At 43.9% G+C, this 21,131-nt stretch overlaps 1 protein-coding gene across 1 annotated transcript in view; it reads right to left on the bottom strand.

The window, feature by feature from the left end:
• FRMD6 (FERM domain containing 6) overlaps window positions 1-20,738 on the bottom strand; it is a 247,869-nt gene extending 227,131 nt beyond the window's left edge. The window contains exon 1 of the mRNA XM_058739039.1: window positions 20,527-20,738. The gene's annotated coding sequence lies outside the window, so the exon portion shown is untranslated. The remainder of the gene's footprint in view (window positions 1-20,526) is intronic.
• Window positions 20,739-21,131: the final 393 nt, after the last annotated feature.

Raw genomic sequence — 21,131 nt, 5'->3', positions numbered from 1 at the left:
ACAAGGATCTAAAGAGTTATGAATATAGACAAATGAAAGTATTTCACCTCATTCTCAAAGACACACACGCACACACACACACACACACACACACACACACACTCCCTCATCCTTACTCTGCTTCTTTCTGAAGGCATCTGGAGGCTCCAGTTTGTTTCTGTGTTGGCTTCCGACTGCCCTGCTCCCTTCCCTTCTCTGATGTCTTCTATTCCTGAACTGTATTCCTGAGTGGACACTTGAATCAGTGCCTGCCTGCACTCTTTCCTTCTGCTGGTCCCCAGTGTAAGTGGACCTGTCCTATGTCTAGTTGCCTGGATGGCAAAGGGCTAGCCTAAAACTCAGTCCTTGCAAATAGAGAATCTATTATTCAACTCAAGTGGAACACATTTTGCTTTTTAAGAGGGTATCTGGATGCATAATAGCCAAGGTTAGTCCTTAGAGGAGGGAATTCACAGCACAAGGTTGACCAGTGGTCAAATCTTTGGCAGGAGGAGAAACTCCCATCTTCTCCCAGATGTGAGCACCTTCCCCTCTCCCGGGTACAGCCTGGCTCAGGGCTAGATGAAGTAAAGATGCTGTTTAGAGCGGTGGTCAGAACTGTGACCTCCCAGAAGGTAAGAAAGAGCCCTTTGCATTACTACAGTAACTATTTGCAGCATCTCAGCCTGCTGACGTTTGAAACTGCTGGTCTAAAGCTTCTCACATTCTATTTGTATTAGCAACTGGCTTTTCCTGGATTCAAACTTCACTGCCTAGTCTCCCAGTAAAGAGATTTTATGCTATTTAATGGTAAAATTCAGCTTCCCTGATGGGTTTCCTCAACACAGCTACTGGAGTAGCCAGGGGATGGGTCTCCTTGGAAACATCAGTAGCAACTCAGCTATTCTGTCTCCTGACAACAATCTCTCTGCATCATTGGCTGCCTATTTCACGCGGCCGGTGTCCTGACTGGAACTGGACACTGAAGACCATGCAGTAAGGAGGAGCAAATGTGTTATTAAGGTCAAGACAGGTGGTGGAAGGTAGGCCCAGGTGATAGTGGAGATTCTGCCAAACCAAGCCACTGTGTCCAGAGAACATGGATAGCTCCATCCAGGGTTCCAACAGATGGGGGCACCAATTGTTCTAGAAGTGGGGGCCCAACAGGTAGGCAGAGCCCAGCCACGGGGAATTTGGGCAGCATGTATATTGAAGTCCAAGCAGTTAGGCAGTGGTGCATCAAAAGATGGAGAACAGAGGCCCTGCTACTGGGCAAAGGGCCTAGTTAGAGATAGGCAGGCCTGAGGGGTAGAAGGAGACTAAGGTATGTCCCAGAACCAGCAGTCAGAAACGGGACAAAGGCAGAGCTAAGATTTGGATTATGGGAACAGGGGTGGGGAGGACTGCCCTGGAATATGGGACCAAGGTCAGAGCTCCATTATGAGAACTGGAGCACTGAAGGAAGGGACTAAATGAGGGAAAGTGTGAGGTATGGCTCCGTTTCTATCTTGTAGCATAATCTAAGAAAAGAGGCATAACTAAGTTCTAGGATGTGGGGTAAGGACACCACCATGGTTGAATCAAAGGGTCAGGAACTCCGGGGTATGCATGAAAACTCTATCAGTCAATGAGAGAAAAAAAAAGTATTGGGGCACCCAGGTGGCTCAGTCAGTTAAGCACCCAACTCTTGACTTCGGCTCAGGTCATGATCTCATGGATGTGTGATGCAGCCCCACTTGGGGCTCAGTGCTGACAGCACAGAGTCTGCTTGGAATTCTCTCTCTTCCCTCTCTCCCTGCCCCTCCCCCTCTTGTATGCTCACACACACAGTCTCTCTCTCTCAAAATAGATAAATATACTTCAAATAAAAATAGCACCCACAATGATCCTCCCCACATTTTTGCATCTTATACTATTTCCTTTCTCTTCTTGTCATCATAGTCTTAATAACTGTTTGTATTAAATAAACATTTTATCTTAGAAACTGTTGAGAGGGATCACTTTTGAAGAATGTGCTAAGGTGAAGAAGTGCTTTGAGACTGATTCCTCTGTCTCTGTCCAGCTAAATCGTGCTTGGGGGTTGGTTGTCAGGACTGGCTGCATCCGGGATTAGACGAGCAGGCAGAGACCTGTGTGGGAAGCAGTCTAAGAGCCCAGAGAAGATGAGCGTCACATTATATCATGTAATCGAGCACGCTGTGTGTGACCAGTACAAGGCAGGACACTTAACATACATAATCTAATTTAATCCTGTCAAGGTAAGAATTATTCTTCTCACATACACAAATAAAGCCACTGAGGCTCAGGGAGTTTGTGTAACTTCACTGATATCCCACAGTTGGTTAGTGCCCCATCAGCCTAAGCTCTTTCCATTAGGGGGACTGGGAAAGCTTAAATTGTTTGCTTCCAATCAGGATTACAGAGGAGAGAGGGGCATCAGCTGCAGAAATAAGAGGGCCCAGATGTGAATAAATGAGGAAGGCAGGGGATGAACAGAAGGGTAATAACAGAGAATATCAGATACTCCTGGCCCAAGTCAAAAACTAAACTATTTTAACTGACTGGTACCCAGACCTGACTCTGGATCATTAGAAAAACTCCTAATGATAGATATATGCTCCTTAGTTTAAAAATATAGATTCAGAAAAAATAGATAGTAGATTCAGGAAGTAGCCGAGAACATTGATTAAATGAATACCATGTTTCTAGGAACACAAGAACTTTTGCCTGAATCTTTGCCACCCAGATTACACTGTAAAGCCAGAGCAGCCATTACAAAGAAAGGTCTTGCACAGGTATTTAACATGTGACCGAACTGTGGATTTGGGCTGAGAAGAACAGCCAAAGGAATCAGCTCCTTAGTATTCTCTGATGTGTAATTTACATGATATTTTCTCAAAAAAAGGTAGCAGCCACCTAATATGCCAGCTGACAAGAATGGCTACTCTCTTTTCAGGCAACCTGAAAAGAGCCTGTTTGGCTTTCTTCTCTGGGCTCTTTGGCTCTTTTCATCCAGCCTGTTTGGGTCATTGGGACCAAACTTTTAGGCAAGACTGGTCTCAACAAGGAGTGGGTCAGGGTATTGTTCTAGTTCAGAGAAACCTGGAGAGCTTGTTAAAATGCAGAGACCCAGGCCCCCAGATTCAGGACATTCTTCAGGTGGTTCTGATGCAGATGGTCCTGGAGGTCCACTTTGAAAAAGTGTAGCAGAGGTTCCCTTCACACCACCATGTACTGTGTTTGTGAGAACTGAACTGAACTGGACACTGCTCATTTTGAGAGCACAGGTAGAGGGCCTCCCCATCTGCCTGTGAATGGCTTCTTTTCCAATACACATCAGTGCTCAGTGTTGGGGAGGAAGAAGAAGCCCTCAAGGTGCTCAGAGGTCAGCAATGCTGTGGTCAATCCCAGGAGACACTGTGGCAGCAAAGACAGGAGCCCTCCCAATGCCACAGACACCTCATCACTGAGCCCCAATCTTTGCTTTGCTTTCATTCTGGTCACATGACTGGAAGTGGGTGAGTTCCAGAAATAAGGGACCAAAGAGGGGACATACAGGTTGTTCTTCCTCCCAATTTCTCTCCCCCATGGCTACTGGAATCCACTCATTTGTGTTGCGGCCTGAAGACTGCCGTTCTTTTTATCCTTCTTGACAAAAATGAAACATTACACCAACTATCAGGAGGAGGTTGTGACTTTCTTGCATGAGCCCGCTTTAAGGACAAGGAGTTGCTGAGACAGAAAATTCCTCAGTGGCCGGCTCAAAAGATGATACGACATTGTCTCCTGGGGACACAGTGATTTGCGGCAGCATTTCAGCAACCCAAAATAAACCATCATTCTGCACAAGGGGTGACAAACTTAATGTCTACAGTCTTCATCATAATTCTGGGAGCAGAATTCCCAGACTCTAGGTTAAACCCCTTTCGTTTTGGCCAAAAAACCTGGAGCAGGAACATGGGAGAGATCGTAAGATAATTGTCCTTTGGAGGAGCACCTTTCATCTGAGGATTTCCAAGTGCTTTATAAATATTAATTAAATTGCAACAACGCCTTAGTATGCACAATTATTATCCGTCTACCACCCCCAGCTCCATACCAGCCCCTTAAAGATGAGGCCCTTGAAGAATAGCATGGCTAGTGTCTAAGCCATTTAGCATCTGAGCTTATCACAGAGGCAAAACCCAAAATTCAAGGTTCTTCAATTCTAGAACTACATTAAAGAGAACTAAAGTGATTCAAAGGACCATATGATTCCTATGCATATATACTGTGAAGTACTATTACTAGAAGAGAAGAATAAAATATGTATGCTGAATTTATCATTTAATTAGAAGAACTACTCTATTAGTCCTAGCTTTTAACCTAGCTTTTTCCCTTCTAAGGGAAAAGATTCTTTGTTTTCTTTCTGTTTCAATTTTTTCCACCTATGAAACGGTGATACGATGGGGTTTTCTTATCGCTCGTATTATCCTGTCGCTCTATCATAAGCATTGATGGCTTATCAAGAGATGTGTTCTACAACCTACAAAAAGTATTCACATTTCCAATTAATGGCATGCTCTGTGCCAATTAATGGCAATACAATTAATTCATAAGCCAAGCCAATCCAATTGACGGCACACCTTCACAATTTGAAATGCGTTACCCTGATCCATCACCCAACCCCAAAGAATATTCATGATCAATTCAAAGCTGTTACTCACATTATCAGAATTACCTTCTTCTTCATATTAGTTCACGGCCACTGGCCTGTATGATACTATGATACTATCTTATTTGAGTCAGTCACAATCTTTTTTTTTTTTTTTTTTGGAAAGCTGGTACTAAAACCACCACCAAGATTAAAAGTAAAACAAAAACAAAACAAAACCCAGAAACCAAAACAAAACAACAAAAAAAAAAACTATAAAGACCAAATACTGTCAGTGATTCTAAAATCACAAGGAAATAATGCATGCTGCTTGCGGTATGTCAATGAGAAATCTTTCTACAGAGTTTTCTTTTATGAGGCAAGTTAGAAACTTCTACAAAGGAAGCCAACTGGCTAGAGCAAAAATCTGTAGTCATAAAATATTCTTAGATCTTTTGGAAATCATTAATAATATCTTAGGAAAACATAGAGAAACCAGTTCCTGAAAAAAAAAATATATATATATATATAATGGGAATAATGAGCTAAGGACAAACAGCTGCACAAAAACAGGCACGAACAGTATTTGTTTCACACTCAACAGCCTACGATGTATTTCCATGCAATGTCTTATTTGATGCTCTGAACAACCAGATGTGTTAGGAGCACAAAGAAAACAAGTGACCTGCCTCAGGTTGGTAACTTGGGGAATGAGCCCTGGAGTCAGAAAAATGGGTCCAAATCCTCCTTCTGCTACTCCCTAGCTGTGTGACCTTGGTCAGTCACTCGCCTCTAAGGCCTCAGCCTTCCCTCAGGGTTGTTGGGAGAATTAAATGAGATACTGCACATAAAAAGCTCAGCACAGATCCTGGCACATCACAGAGAATGCACTCAATATATGTTAGTGCATATCACATGTCACAACAGTCTCCCTACCCAGCCACAAAGCTGATTAAAAACAAACAACATACAGGGGCGCCTGGATGGCTTAGTCTGTTAAGCATCTGACTCTTGATTTCAGCTCAGGTCATGATCTTGTGATTCATAGTTTCAAGCCCCGTGTTGGGCTCCAGGCTCACAGTGCAGAGCCTGTTTGGGATTCTCTCTCTCTCCCCTTCTCTCTGCCCCTCCCTGGCTCATGTTTACATACTCCCTGTCTCTCTCTCTCTCTCTCTCTCTCTCTCTCTCTCTCAAAATAAATAAACTTTAATAAATAATAAAATCATAAAAAAAAATCCAACTTTTCTAAGCCAGTATATCCAAATGAAACACTATCTTCCCAAATGGCCACTTTGGGCGCTATGTCTGACTCCAACGTTACTCTGTTTTCACAAAATAATTTTGGCCCGACTCTGTTAGGAACATCCTTAATGCTTGTTTAAAATATACACACATATGTGTATTGTTATTGGTGGCAAATCTTGGTCCTTCTGGAGTGATTTTTTTTTTTTTCATTTAGAATTTGTCACTTAGAGCCAAATCTAATGAAGAAGGAACATAATCAAGAGGGAACAAAATTAAAGTGTACAGATTGATTGTATGCATGTGTGTGTGTATGCATGTGTGCACCTTGTAAGTTACCCCTAAAGGCAATCCCAAATGAGGACTTGTATAAAAATGGTGAAAAATGGTGCACAGTGATGTTAAGTGCATAACTTCCTGAACTCATTACTTGAAGGCTGTCCTTCACCTAATTTTGACTTTTTAAATATGATCTAACATACAGGTCTCATTCTTTTATTGTTATACATGAGCTGTTGGCCTCTACTCACTTTTCCAGGTAGGGAACGCTGGGAAGAAAGGAAAAGACCCAGGATAGAAGAAAGGGGGTGGGAGGAGAGAGAGAAAGGCCAAGAGTTAAAGGACAAGTTGAGGCAGGGAAAATCAAATAAGCTTAGAAACATCACAGAGGAATCAACCTTGTAGGCAAGAGATGTTAATTACACTTTGCTTTTTAAGACATAACTCATGCTACTCTTTGTTTTGTGAAGCAGGGAGAGTGCGTATAATGGGCTGCAATAAACTTTCCAATTAAGGCTAAATCATTTTTTTTTAACTTATTTACTCATCTTGAGAGCAAGAGAGAGAGAGAAAGAGAGAGAGAGAGAGAGAGAGAGGCAGAGAGAGGAGAGAGAGAGAGAATCAATCCCAAGCAGGTTCCACACTGTCAGCGCAGAACCCAACATGGGGTTTGAACCTACCATTCAAACTGAGTCAAAACCAAGAGTCAGATGCTTAACCACCTGAGCCACCCGCCCTAAGGCTAAATCATTTTTTTAATTCTGTTTTGAGAAAATGTGTTATTAAAATACTTTAGGCTTTTGAAAAATGGAACCATTTCTTAGACCATTTACTGTACTTTTTCGCTTATATTCTGGATGATCGCTTACCACCTGCTCACTTCTTTGCTCTTGTCTCCTCGAGGCTCCTGGACAAGCAGGGGCTTGTGGGAAAGGAAGGAAGCACGAAGAACTCTCTTATGTGAATAACGTGATTAACAGAAAGTATAAAAGAGGCTTCTTCCCCTCTTCACAAAGCAGATTTTCTTCAGAAGCTGGCAGAGCTCCCAGACAATTTGCTCTGGGACAGACACTGGCTAACCTGCTGCCAGTGCCGCCTCTGGGGCCCTCGGGATTGATGAGTTGGGGTGGCCACAGGGAGGGAGCAGGGAAGAGGCAACACCAGGCAGGGCCAGCCTGGGTCACCCAGCAGGAGACAGAGCTGTGAGCACAGAGTAGGCGCTGTGTTGTCTCGTCCACTCACTGCCCAGGCCTTCTGGCACTGAAACAGCAACAGGAAGGGCTAGGGGGCTGCAGAGGGGAGAAGCTGGCTCTAGGGTCCAAGATGGAGCCTGAAGGGTCAGTGCTCACAATGTAGGGGAAGGAGTAGCAAAGGAGGAGCTGGCTCCCACCTGTGTGCCCCAAGGGCTCAGTCCTGATCAAGGTGCACAGACCAGCTTGGAAGGCAGAGTAACCCTGTTCCCTGGCACCTAGAAAATAGTGTCTCCTGACTTCTTGCCTGGCACAGGGGTCTGACCAAGCAGCCAGTGGGTCTGGGGAATGATCTCGTGTCAAAGGTAGCTGTCATGCTCCCCGGATCCTGTATTCACCATTGTCACCACGGCAATGCCCAGCCCACCCCTTTCAGCTCCCCCTGGGTGGTATTTTCAACAAACACTTGCTCTGAAGTACTTCTAATTGAATTGGAAATTAGTAGGCGTTCTGTGATCTGAAATGTGTTGGTGGGGAAAGGAGAGGAAGGTCATTGGCTTCCAAAGCTATTGCCTGCTTCCCTGCTAGGTTTTAGCTCAGCCAGATCTGATTTCTGATGAGATTTTTAAAAATTATTTTCCTCTGTAGTAGGATTTTATTTTATTTATTTTTTAAATGCTTATTCTATTTATTTTGAGAGAGACAGAGAGAGAGAATCCCAAGCAGGCCCTGCTCTGTCATGGGGGGAGCCCAAAGTAGGGCTCAATCTCTTGAAACTTGAGCAGTGACCTGAGCCTAAATCAAGCATCAGATGCTTAACTGACTGAGCCACCCAGGTGCCCCTCCCTTATAGTGGGACTTTAGAAAGGTTTACGGCCATGAATTATTCAGGGTCACTAACTGATTTGCCCCCTTCTTCGCCCCCACCCCCCCCACACATCCTCAAAAGGATTCCAAATATCCTCAAAAGGATTCTTGACTAGCTAGGATATTAACAGAAAAGGTAGGGACATATTTGCCTCTCCGTTGTCTTAAATGTCCACCAGCCAGGCTGCCCTGAGGCTACCAAGGAGCTGGGAACTGGCAGTCAGCTGGCCTGCCAGCTTCTGCTTTCTCTGTTCTTTCTACTAATGGAATAACTTAAGGGGAGGGGGGGGGCGGGGGTAGTGTGCATGTGTATGTATGTGTGTGCACACGTACTTCAACCAATTTTCAAAATTCAGAAAATATAGAAACATGTGAATACCACCAACTCAAAATAACCACAGTTGACGTGACAGTACATATCCTCATGATTTTTTCAAATGCAGTATTTTGAAGTGAGATTACAGTATGCATATATTTTTATAAACAACTTTTTTCACTCCACGGCAGGTCACACATATGATCCTTCCATGTTAATAAGTACAGGTTCATGTTATCATTTTAATGGCTGCTTAATAATCCAGGATAAAAATGTGCTGTAGTTTCTTTAATCAATTGCTTATAGTTTGACATTTCAGATGTCACTATGTTATTGCTGATAGAAATAAGGATCTTTACATAAACATTACCAAATCCTTGTCAGATCACTCGCTTAAGATGGATTCTTCAAAATGGAGCTGCTGGGTCAAATTCCATCATCTTTAAAAGCTTTGATGCATCCTGTCAAAATTCTCCTACAGGAATCCTTGACCAATATTCCATCCTTCCAACAGCAAAGGGAGCTGTCCATTTTCCTCGTCCACCCTAGAGGCAGGGCATAAGGAGTGTGGTTCATCTTTTCTAGTCTGAGGGTTGTAAATGATTGTCTCATTTGCGGTGTTAATCTGATGTTCAGTGTTTTCTCTTCTCCCTCTGGCACCTCCGTCATGGCATGGAGCTCTTTTCCCACCAGCATCTCTTTCACTCAACAACAGACATTAATAGAGCACTTCCTGTGTGTAGGCACCATACTCGACATCCATGCTACAGAAGTGGCAAGGTCTAGGGTGCTCTGGGGAAGGAGGGGGTGGCTGGGGGAGCAGGAGAGAGCTTCACAGAGGAGGTGCTATTGATGCCAGGTTTAACGGAATGGTGGAAAATGTCATTTAATGCAGAAGACAGAGCATAAGCACAATTAAAGACCTGTGTTCCAGTGATGCCAGGGGATAGGATGGGTGGGGTGCCAGACTGAGACAGCCTCCACGTACTGCACTATGGAGTTCAGATATTATTCTGTGGCAACAGCAGATAATTAAAGGACGGGTTTTGAGGGGCAAATAGTGATAAGATTTATATACAGAAAGCTAATTCTGGCAGTGGTGTGAAGGAGGAAACAAAAAAGAGGTAGAGGACGAAAGACCAATTAAATGGCTGTTGCAATCGTCTGTATGAAGAAGCTCAGGGCTAGAAAGAAGTCACGGGTGGAGCGGAGAAGCGGATGAGATAAAATTTTCAGGACTGGTGACTGGGGTGGGGGGAGTTGAGAAATTCAGGAAAACTTGGAGCAGAGAAGGTGTGAGTTGGCGCAAAAACGAAGAGACGGATTCAATTTTGAACACGTTCCATTTAAGGTCTACTGGACTTTAGATGGATATATCCAAGGGAAATTGTTATTGCCAATATGGATTTGGGACTCTGGAGAAGGGCTGTGGCTGTGGATGGATGTAGATTCGGGAACCATTAGCACTCCGAATCCACACATCAGTTGGCAGGAGCCCTTTCCCTACCTTGCAACCAGGCCTGCCACCCTGTATTCTGGTCTTTATCCTTATGTCTGACCCATGAGCCCCATTGCCTGCACTCAGAGGTGCCCAGTTTGCCACGAGAAAGAATGGATCTAAGGTAGCCAGTTCACATAAAATTTTGAAAATTAAGAAGTCTATCTTATGGTGCCATTGATATGCTTCTTTAAAGGGGGTATTTGTCTAACACAAAGAAATCACCCCCTATTAGTGTGGCAAATGGGTGGGAGATGTTTGAGGGACAAAAAGCCTTTCTGAGCTCTCTCGAGTCATACCCATGAAGTTCCACCCACCCCTGCCTCTGGGTCGGGGGTTCTGTTTCCTTGCTGGAGATCCCAAATGCAAAAAATAAAAATAAAAAAAGCCAAACCGGGGGCGCCTGAGTGGCGCAGTCGGTTAAGCGTCCGACTTCAGCCAGGTCACGATCTCGCGGTCCGTGAGTTCGAGCTCCGCGTCAGGCTCTGGGCTGATGGCTCGGAGCCTGGAGCCTGTTTCCGATTCTGTGTCTCCCTCTCTCTCTGCCCCTCCCCCATTCATGCTCTGTCTCTCTCTGTCCCAAAAATAAATTAAAAACGTTGAAAAAAAAATTAAAAAAAAAAAAAAAAAAGCCAAACCAAATAAAACACTGTCAGCTGCTGGAAGAACCATTCATAACCACTGGAGTTTGCCTGAAGACAGAGCTCTGCAACCTGAGACCCGCTCGTAGGAGCCAGGTTTAAACACCAGGACCTAAAGAGGAACAAGGGGTGTGGCGCCATGCCTTTGGCTGCTTGGCTTCTCAGCTAGGATTTGAACAGCTCAATTAAACGGACTGGCAGCTGCCGTGTCAATTTCAATAAAAACATAACACAACAAATCTGGGTAATGTGAGCCTGCTCAGCTCCCTTCAGCATCTTAATAAATCTTTACGTAGAAAGACAAAAAGTGCTTTTGAGAGTCATGCTGAGGTAGAAACGTGAGCGTCAGCTCCAGCTCCCATTTTTCGGCAGCTCATCGCCAGACCAGGACAACCTTACTCTGACCTGACCAGAAATGCCTTTTTGTTTTGTTTTGTTTTAATCCTGTCTCCTTTTCTCACTGGCTCCCTTCAAACCCTCTTTTCTGGGTATGTCAAATCAAAAGTGGCTCCTGCTATCTGGTAACGCAGTTCTGGCTGGGCCCACAGAACCAGGAACTATCCACTCCGCACACTGCTTCAAAACAGTCACATTCCATCTTGTGCTCTATCAGGAAGGAGTCTGCAACAGAGGCACCTCACTTACCAAAACCAGCAAATGAACAAATAAAACCTCTATTACTTCAATAAAAAGGACTTAACTAGAAAGGAGATAACGTAATTTAAGCAATATTTGCTCCATAAGGAAGTATCACTGCTGCGGGTGGCCTGACTTTCCTCTTTCCAAACATGGATATATAATTAGCTACGAGTCAAAAAAAAATTCCAGGTTTCGTAAACACACCGGGAATCTGAGGTATAGAAAGACAGCACAGACAACATACCTGATTTCCATATGCTCGGTCAGGGAACCAATAATGCAGAACATGGGAATAAATGGCTCCTATCAAGTGCTGAAATTCCACGAGATAAATCATAGCTAATGTTCTAGATTATTTCCTGTTAGAAATGCCTAAAAGGTCATTCATTTAAAATGACGTAAACACCCCAAATGAGAAAGCAAGGCAGAAGGGAACAGGGCATGGAGAGATTCTGAATTTCCATTTCCGATCTCTTATTCAGCAATAGCATGGCTTTCAGCCCAAACTGTTAAGAGTTTTGGGGCAGAGGAAATGATTTATACTATGAAGGAGGAAAAGAAAAGCTTTCTGAAGCATCAGCTTCCTTAATGACAAGCCGCCCTGATAAGTTGGCACATTTCCTATAAGTATTCATGGCAAAAATCCCTGCAACATCAGAGATCAAAACGGCTTCCTAATTTAGGCCAACATTTCTGAAACTGCTGACACTTTCGATAGAAATTAACCCAGAAACAGCTCACTTCACTGCTCACTGCATGGGCTTCCAACTCAGGGTGCTCAGGGTGTGTGGCGTTTAAGGGGTGTGTGACTCACACCCTTCTATGTATACGCGGCATCGTCTACGGCCTCCATGTTTTTTCAACCTCATAAATCTTCTTCCTCTGCTACCTGAGGACATCTTAATCACCCAGGCCTTTCTATGTTCACACAAACAAAAACTAATCTAAAAACAGTCGAGTAGCATGGATCTTGCTTCATTCAAAACTGTTTCCTTTACACACACACTACATCATACTGTTCCTACCTTAGTTTATATCTTTAAGATTTCCCCCATCATTTCCCAAAATGTGTTATCTGGCAAAAGCCTTTAAAGTACAACTCCAGTAACATGTGGGCAGATTTTTAAAAACATGATTGTAAATGTGAGCTGCTTCTTTTTCTCACCCTACAAACTTGGCACCTTCATATATCGTAAATCTTGAAGTGGCAGCAGCAGACCCAGAGCGACTCCACTCTATTGGGACCTGTGTGCTCGCCACCAGCATGAGAGGAGCCGTGCCAAGGTATTCTGAGAAGCATGCTCTCTGGCCAGTGTTCCAGCCAATATTTCACAACACATCAGAATATTTTCAATCTAACAAGCTCAGCGCAGAGAGGAGAATCCAGTGAGATCAACTAGAAAAAAAAAAAAAAACAAAAAAACCTCCCTACACATCTGCCCTGATTGGGAAAGCTGGTCGCCAGAGAAAAGAGTTCTAGAAGAACAGTTTATGCAGAAAACCCAAAGGACTAAATGCCTGAAAAGATCGTACACAGACTCTGACGTGTCGCCCTGCCCTCTTCTGCACTCCAGGCCTCATTTTCCACCCTTGCACTGTCTCTTCTGCCTTCTCTGAACGGAGACAGCTGTGGGACAGCGATTATGAGCATGGCCCCCAGAGCCAGGCTGCCTGGACTCAGGCCCCGGTTCCGCCTCTAATTTGCTGCATGACCTTGGCTGTTAACTAGTTTCTCTGTTACTCATTTCCTCATCTGTAAAATGGACTACTTGGAGGATGAAATGAGCTAACATAGTTGAAGCTTTTTGCACACCGTCTGACATATAACATAACCTGTCTGCTCAACTCTTTGCTCCCGATTAGACCACCAATGGAGCAAGCATGGATGGATCTTTCCAAACATAAGGTACAAGCAACTTTGGAACCCAGTTCCGGTATCTGCCCGTGAGACTTCAAGTGTTTATGTACAAATTACCTCATGTAATCCATAAGATACCTGGAAGAGATAGCATGGCAGGCCTTATACAAGTTATTCCTCAACCAATCGTGCCTTCCAAGACCGTGCGCTTATGTAGTTTCCTCCCATGTTGACTCTGGACTTGGTTGTGGGCTTACTCTGGCCAGTGCAATCAGCAAAACTGAGATTCTTAGAGGTTTCATAAGTGCTTGCACGTTAAAACTTGGACCCTCAGAACACGGCCGCTACCGTGTGACAAAGCCTAGCCTCCTAAAGGACGAAAGAGCACATGGAGCCAGTGAGGCCCAGCTGGCCCAGCTGAGCCCAGCCCCCAATCTTCAAGATCTTCAAACTGAAGGTAACTGCATGAATAAGCCCAGGTAATACCAGTGATTAAACTAGCCTGTCAACTCACAGAAGCATGGAGAAACAATAATCTGTTGTTTTCAGTCGCTATGTTTTAGGGTTGTTTGTTACTCTACTGTGACTAAAACAGAACCTGGTGAGGAGGACGCTGCCGAACAAAGACTTATAACATGTGGTATTGCCTTTGGGACCAGATGGCGGGGAGAGGCTGGAAGGGCAGTGAGGAAATTGGTTTTGGAGGCTGGGAAACGGGCAGCCCTTCTTGCTGAAACAATCAGCAAAACTGTCATCTGTAGTAATTCGTAAGGTTAGAAAATAGATTTAATCAATTTATTGGTCTGGCTAAAGAGACTTCTGGGCAGAATGCTTAAAGCACCAGTGGATATTTTAGCCTTGCACAATAAGGTACAAGGAAAGAGAGTTAAAGCCGGAACCCATGTTTGCAAACAGAAAACTGAGAAGAAAGAAGGGAGGTTCAGGATTTGCTACGTTAGAAAGTTCCTCTTTCCACTCTCTCCAGGTGGCAAAGGATTCTCAAAGGAAGAGATGGTCTCAGAGTAAAGACTGATCAAAGATAGGGTGTTAGACCCTTAATTAAGACCTCAAAAACACTTTAGGAAGTGCTGAGCGGGCCCTCTCAACCAGACAAAGGGCTTCTAAGATTCATAGGAGCCTAATCCCAAAATATCTCTGAGTAATCAAGCTGGGCTGCCCAATATAGCCACATGTAGCTATTGGGCACTTGAAACGTGGCTAGTCTGAATTAAGCTGTGCTATAAGCATAAAATATATACTGGAATTCAAAAACCTAGCATTAAAAAATGTAAAATATCTTATTAATAACATAAAGTTGCAACAATATTTTGATTATAGTGAGTTGAAAATTTATCACTAAAATTAATTTCACTTGTTTTGTTTTTACTGTTATTTAAATTGTGGGTCTTCTCTTAGAATTAGACAAAACCCCACATATGTAGTTCATTCACATTTGTGGTTTGTACTGTCTTTTAATCAGAGAGCATTACTGTAGAGGCCAGTCCCCAAAAGAATTGTGAATAATGGAATGAACAATAATGAGATACATAGACAACCCATAGTTCTTTTTTTAAGTTTATTTATTTATTTTGAGAGAGAGAAAGAGAGAGAGAGAGAGAGAGAGAAAGCACGCAAAGGGGGAGGGGCAGAGAGAGAGGGTGAGATAGAATCCCAGACTCCCACAGAGGCTGACTCTATGCTATAAACAGGGAGCCCCTATGTGGGGCTCAACCCCACAAACCGTGAAATCATGACCTGAGCTGAAATCAAGAATTGGATGCTCAACCGACTGAGCTACCCAGGTGCCCCAAGATCACAGACTTTGAGCTTGATGTGGTCATTGGATGAGACTACAGGGGTCCTGGGAGAGAGGAGTGTATTTTACATATTATGGGAGAAATTGAAATAATTATGGCCAGAGGCTGGGCTTGATGGATTAAATATAACCACACACTATTTACAAATCGTCTTAAGAAGCAGTTTATTTCTCCCGCCCTTTGAATTTGGGCTGGCCTTTTTTTTTTTTTTTTTTTTTTTAATTTTTTTTAACGTTTATTTATTTTTGAGACAGAGAGAGACAGAGCATGAATGGGGGAGGGTCAGAGAGAGGGAGACACAGAATCCGAAACAGGCTCCAGGCTCCGAGCTGTCAGCACAGAGCCCGACGCGGGGCTTGAACTCACGGACCGTGAGATCATGACCTGAGCCGAAGTCAGCCGCTCAACCGACTGAGCCACCCAGGCGCCCCTGGGCTGGCCTTTTTATTTGCTTTGTCCAACAGAATGTGGAAGAAGTGATGTGTAGCTTTCGAGCCCAGGCCTCAAGAGGCTTTACAGCTTCTATTTTTGTCTGACTGGTACTGGGAGAATTCCATACTGTGATAAAGCCCACAATGAAAGGCCATATGGAGAGTTCTAGCAACCCCAGCTCTTCCATCAATTCCTATTTGTGGCCCCAAACACGAGGGTATCACTCTTATTTGGGGGGTGGTTTGTTCTGCAGCAATAGATAACAGATGTCTATTTACAGTCTAACAGGGAGCAAAGAGTTGAGCAGATGGTTCAGGTTTCGAGGCAGAGGTGTCACTTGGGACTCCACCACAAGTAGAATGCTGTCACCACCATGTTCTTCATTACATGGGCTTCTCCAGAGTGCTGCTCACAGCATGGTAGCTGGTATCTCCCAGAGTGAGTGATCCAAGAAATGGAGAAAGTGACCAAAATGAAAGCCATGACATCTTTTATAACCTAATATCAGAGTCAACATCCCATCACTTATCCAGTGTTCTACTGGGCACACAGACCAACTCTGATAGGTTGTGGGAGGGGACCACACCGGGCGCTAATATCAGGAGGCAGGGATCATTAGGAGCCATCTTGAAGGCTGGCTACCACATAAACCAATAAATGAATATGTGTATTTCACACGCTTGAAGAATTCGCAAGAGGCTACTTTTCCCATATCCTCTATTATTCTCTGACCTATTTATTCACCACGGGTTCTTTAATATTTCTTTTTACTTCTCATTTCATTCCATACCTGTTATTCCCCTCTCCAACTTTGTTAGGCCATGGAACATGGCATTTCACGTCTTTATTACTCTGACTGGAGGCTTGTGTGGTTAGCGGGTTCAGTGTCAGTCTTTAGGAAGAAGGCTCAGTGATGAGAAGAAAGACACTCGAAGATTAGTACTCCCAAAACTTTTGGAAAGGAGAACTATAAATAAATTCAGCTCAATAAAGAGCAGGCCAGCCTGGAATTGGAGGAAAATGAGTCCTTGTGTTTGTTGCTGGTGACAATGTGAGGTTTCTGATGAAAGCAGTCTGGCAATTTTTCATAAGAGCTATAAAATTTGTTATACCATTTGACTCAGCAATTTCCTCATTGGAGACCACACACTCCAAAAGGAAAAGCAAAAGGAAGAAATGAACTTGTATTCTTTGGACCATCTCAACTGCTCAATAACAAGAAATCAGCGTGAGTAACAGAACAGAAAACTGTCTCAGTGTAAGTGATAAGTATTTAATTTCATTAACATTGACCTGCATTTCTGAAATAAAATTATGTGAGAAACACAGAGTAAGGCATATGTAAGTAAACACATTACTAAGATCAAGGTTTGGAAAATCAAAAGTGATACAAATAGATTACTCTTCATTAGGATCTTGGGGGTTAAAATTTTTCACCTGAACACCATTTCTCAGCTGTCTGAGATGAATAGGAGATGATCAAAGGCTTAATAGCAGCTGATTTCCATTAACCCAAGCAGTACCCTCTGAATCTAGTTTCCTCATCTACCAAATAGGTATCACATACCTAAATCCCAGGGTCATGAAGATCTGAGTGTACTCTGTCCACTGGGAAAGGCTTTAGAACCCAGGTGACATGGTGAAGGCAGTATGGAATATGGGAATATGTGAATTCTGCCCCATCTTTCTATTACACTTCCATCTACAGTAGCTTAACTTTTTTGAACCTTGAGCTTCTTCAACTGTAAATGGGCCTTCCCACCTTCCTAGGTTCCATCAGGATTAAATATCATATCATGTGTATAGAGACCAGTGGAATCTGTAGCACATAGTAGGTGTTCAATTAATATTAGTCCCCTTCCTTTTTGCCACCCCAGACCTCCAATGCTTTCATTCTCTTCAAATAAATACAATAGGGGAAACAGTTGGAAACTGGAAATAAGTTAAGGCCAAATTTCAAAGAAGGTAATACTTCACTAGCTCATTGCCAAGTCACACAATAAAAATAGTCTGCAAGAAGTCTAAGGGGATGGGGTTTTGATGCACTGCTCGAGTTAACCAAAGGGCCGTCCAATAGGCTTGGTGCAGGGGCTGATCTGAACCCTTCTTTGGTCTCATTGGACAAGATCCATATTGTAGAAGAGTTTGCCTAAATGCTGAAAACAGGAAGGGGTTCAAAATGTGAGAGGACCCCTCAGAAATGAGCCTGTGACGTGACTTATGAATTGTGGAGCCCATGGGTAAACAGCCTGGAGACTTTCCAAACTCTTCCTCAGAGTAGTTTCAAAAAGGTACTAGGAGTGGTAATTGACCAAGTAGAGACCATCTCTAAAGGAGAACTCTTTTTGGTTCTAGGTAGGCTCTAGGGAATATATTAGCTGAAATCAAGGAAGGGAAAGAACTTATTACAAACATTCCCTGACGCCTCTTAAGGGCTAACATCTGTCCCAAAACACCAGCAGAGTGGAACTAGAACATATGCTCCTTTAAAATTAGAGTCAGCCCCAAATAGCAAGGAAAGAACAGGATGCATGGCCTTTGTTTGTAAACAAAGACCAAGATAAATGTTGGTTGCCAGACCTCAAAGGGAGGCATGACAAGCCACTTGTAGAGAAGCCACAGGCAGCCGAGTAATCCCTTTGGTCTCCCTGGTGGTCTCCAGTAGACCTTTCCAGAGGCATCACTGCAGAGCAGGAAAGCCAAGAGGGCCAGAGGGCATCTGCCTCAGCACCCTGCTCACTGGTGTGTACTATCTTCCCTTGGCCAGCATTCAAGCTAAATTTGATTGTCACTCTTATCACAGGCTGTCATTAAATGCTTTGGAGTCAGGCACTTAGGTCTGAATTGCAAGCAGTAAGTAAATGGTTAAGCCTCAGTTTCTTTGTCTGTAAAATCGGGATACCAAGGGTCCCCACCTCATAGGTAGTTGTAAAGAACAAATGAGATCAGGTATACAAAGCCTTTAGCACAGCGCCTGGCACACAGGCAGGTCTCACAAATGTTAGGTGCTATTATTATTTTTGTGTTGTACATTTTATCCTCTGCTTTGTTATTTCACGCATGGCAGCATTTCTCACCAGAACTGGGAGACGGGCAGAGCCGAGGGACCACCAGTGACAAACTCAGACCTTTTCCAGAGTGGGGGAACGGTGCTGTTTATAGCAACCAAGAGAAGATGCAGCCATAGGAAAGAAGTGAAAAGGGAGAGCATGTGCTGGTAATGAGGTAATATTTATATCTATCCACCGTGCCTCTGGGTCTGCCTCAAATCAGCTCAGAAGCCAGCTTCCCAAAGCAGAAGAGGGCCCAGGTCTGGCATGTAAGGAGGTTCGATCATATTCGCTGAGGGTCCAGGGCCTGTTGCCAGCTGATGAAGCAGGTCCCCTGAGATACACCCAAAGGGGAAGGGTCCCCATCCATACCCCACCCCTCACTTCCACAGAGTTTCTGGGCGAGAGACTAGCAGACAAGGCATTGCCCCTGTCTTAGAGCCTGCATGGCTCCAGGCCAAGCTTCCAGTCAAGGATCAGCGCCACACTTACCCAGAAAACAGGAGTCACAAACAGAGCACAAATCTCATAGTAGTGCTCTACTATTCCTTGGCCTCAGAGAACTGGCTTTTAGGAAGCTCAGGAGGGAGTTTCTTTTTGACAGGGTGTCATTTCAACTGGAAGACAATATATATTTTTCTAGCAGACCGATACAGAAGTGGTTCAGGTAACCAGGCCACCTGAACAATCCAGTTATAAGTAATTGCACTAAACTCTGTGGTTGTCTGTTTGTTGGTGACACTAACAAGAGGTGGGCAAAAGTTACCGAAGAGGAAACTGAGCATCACACATATAGTCCTGAGCCCAGCACAGTGCCCAGAACACAAAAGGTGCTGTTTTCAGAATAAGTGGTTACTGAGGTGCATTTAAAATAAGCCAGGCTCCAACCCAGTACATGAGGAAAGTATCTCCTCCCTTTTTCCATCTCTCTCCCTCTCCCCTCCCCCCGACCCAGCAAACAAGAGACACTTGGTCATTCACAAGTGTTTTCTCAGAGGATTGATTCTTTGGTTGCTGACTCACAAACTCAGTTTGCTTTTAAAAAGTAGACCTGGGGTGCCTGGGTGGCTCAGTCGGTTGAGCGGCCGACTTCAGCTCAGGTCATGATCTCGTGGTCTGTGAGTTTGAGCCCCGCGTCGGGCTCTGTGCTGACAGCTCGGAGCCTGGAGCCTGTTTCAGATTCTGTGTCTCCTTCTCTCTGACCCTCCCCCATTCATGCTCTGTCTCTCTCTGTCCCAAAAATAAATAAAACTTAAAAAAAAATTTTTTTTTAAGTAGACCTAAAAATTCTCATAAAACTCCATTTTGTTCCTTTCCATATTCCCTTTATTACTTCCTGCTATCACACACGCATCATATTTTACTTTTACAACACTTGGGAACTGGTTATGACGAACTCCGTAACAGCTCATCATGTTCACTTTATGGTTTTTTGTCTACTTTTACTAAGTTATATTCCTTATAAAGAAGTGCATGACCCCCAAATACATGAAAGCCTTTTGCTATGATCCAGAGGGTGAGCAAGTAACTGTACTAATGCAACTGACACCTATTCAATATTTCTCACACTCCTAATAACTTCCTCCTAAAAAATGCAGGGTGTTGTCTTCTAAGAAGTCAACCGATGGGCTCTTGGAAAACTTAGAATAGGAATGCATCAAAAGGGGCCTATCTTCCTGTCAGATCATCATCTGTGCTTTTGTGAGTGTTCTTACCAAAGGTGATTGTGTGTCTGGAGTACAGGATACACACACCTGTAAATATGCACACTGCAAGTGAAAATCTAGAGAACACAGATGCTGCCTAATTCATCAAGACATGAGTTTCTTCCTGGCACTGACCACGATGGCTACTATAGGGAACAACCCAAGGCACCGCTTGCCTCCAAAAGAAATCCCGAGACAGGTTCTCCAGCCAGCAGAACCAATCCTCTCACTAGTCGAGGGTGGTTTACACATGGAAATCATATTATTTAAATCTTTTGGTGATTCTACTATGCCTAATATACGGACATGTCACATCAAATCTGCCTTAAAATTATATTTTATGTAAAACAAAAGGTAAGAACAACCGTTCGTTTCTTACCTGCTGCTGTAGTCACCAGAAACCAGGCTGCTGCTCTTCTAATGGGGCAGACTCCAGGATTTAATCTTCAGCTCCCTCCCCTGGAACCAGAACCATCGAAAGAAAACTTTCAATTGCTATGAGCAAGCAGACAATTTACTTCCAGCCAATTCTTTCTTATTCCCATGGCTTGCCGATTGTGAAAGCGGGGTGCCTAAGAAAGGATGTCTGGGGAGAAAAGGATCGAATTGAGAGAAAGGAGAAGAAAGAGTCCTCAAAGCAAGAGTTGGTTCAGCCAATATACGTCCTTCAAGGAGAGGAAAGCCCTCTTTTTTCAGCTTTAATTTCTCATAGAAGATCTGCCACTACATTACTCACAGGTAATTGCTACATTGCCCCTTCACAAACAGCAGACATACTTTTTGGGCGAGCCTCCAGATTTGTGATGCATGCCTGTACCTGTCCACAGGGATATCACTGTGCCTGGGAAAATTGGGAGGGCAACAGCCCGCCCAAAGGGAGGACACAGTCTAGACTATTAATCAAGCTCTTGGGATAATATATGCCACAAACTAAGATCAGAAGCTGGTGTGAGCCCCTCTGTCCATAGGGCACCCACCTCACTC

The sequence above is a fragment of the Neofelis nebulosa genome, chromosome 7 (genome assembly GCF_028018385.1).
Source record: "Neofelis nebulosa isolate mNeoNeb1 chromosome 7, mNeoNeb1.pri, whole genome shotgun sequence".
Classification (NCBI taxonomy): Eukaryota; Metazoa; Chordata; class Mammalia; order Carnivora; family Felidae; genus Neofelis; species Neofelis nebulosa.
The sequence above is the reverse complement of the archived record's forward strand: the minus strand, read 5'-3'. Positions and strand labels throughout refer to the sequence as shown.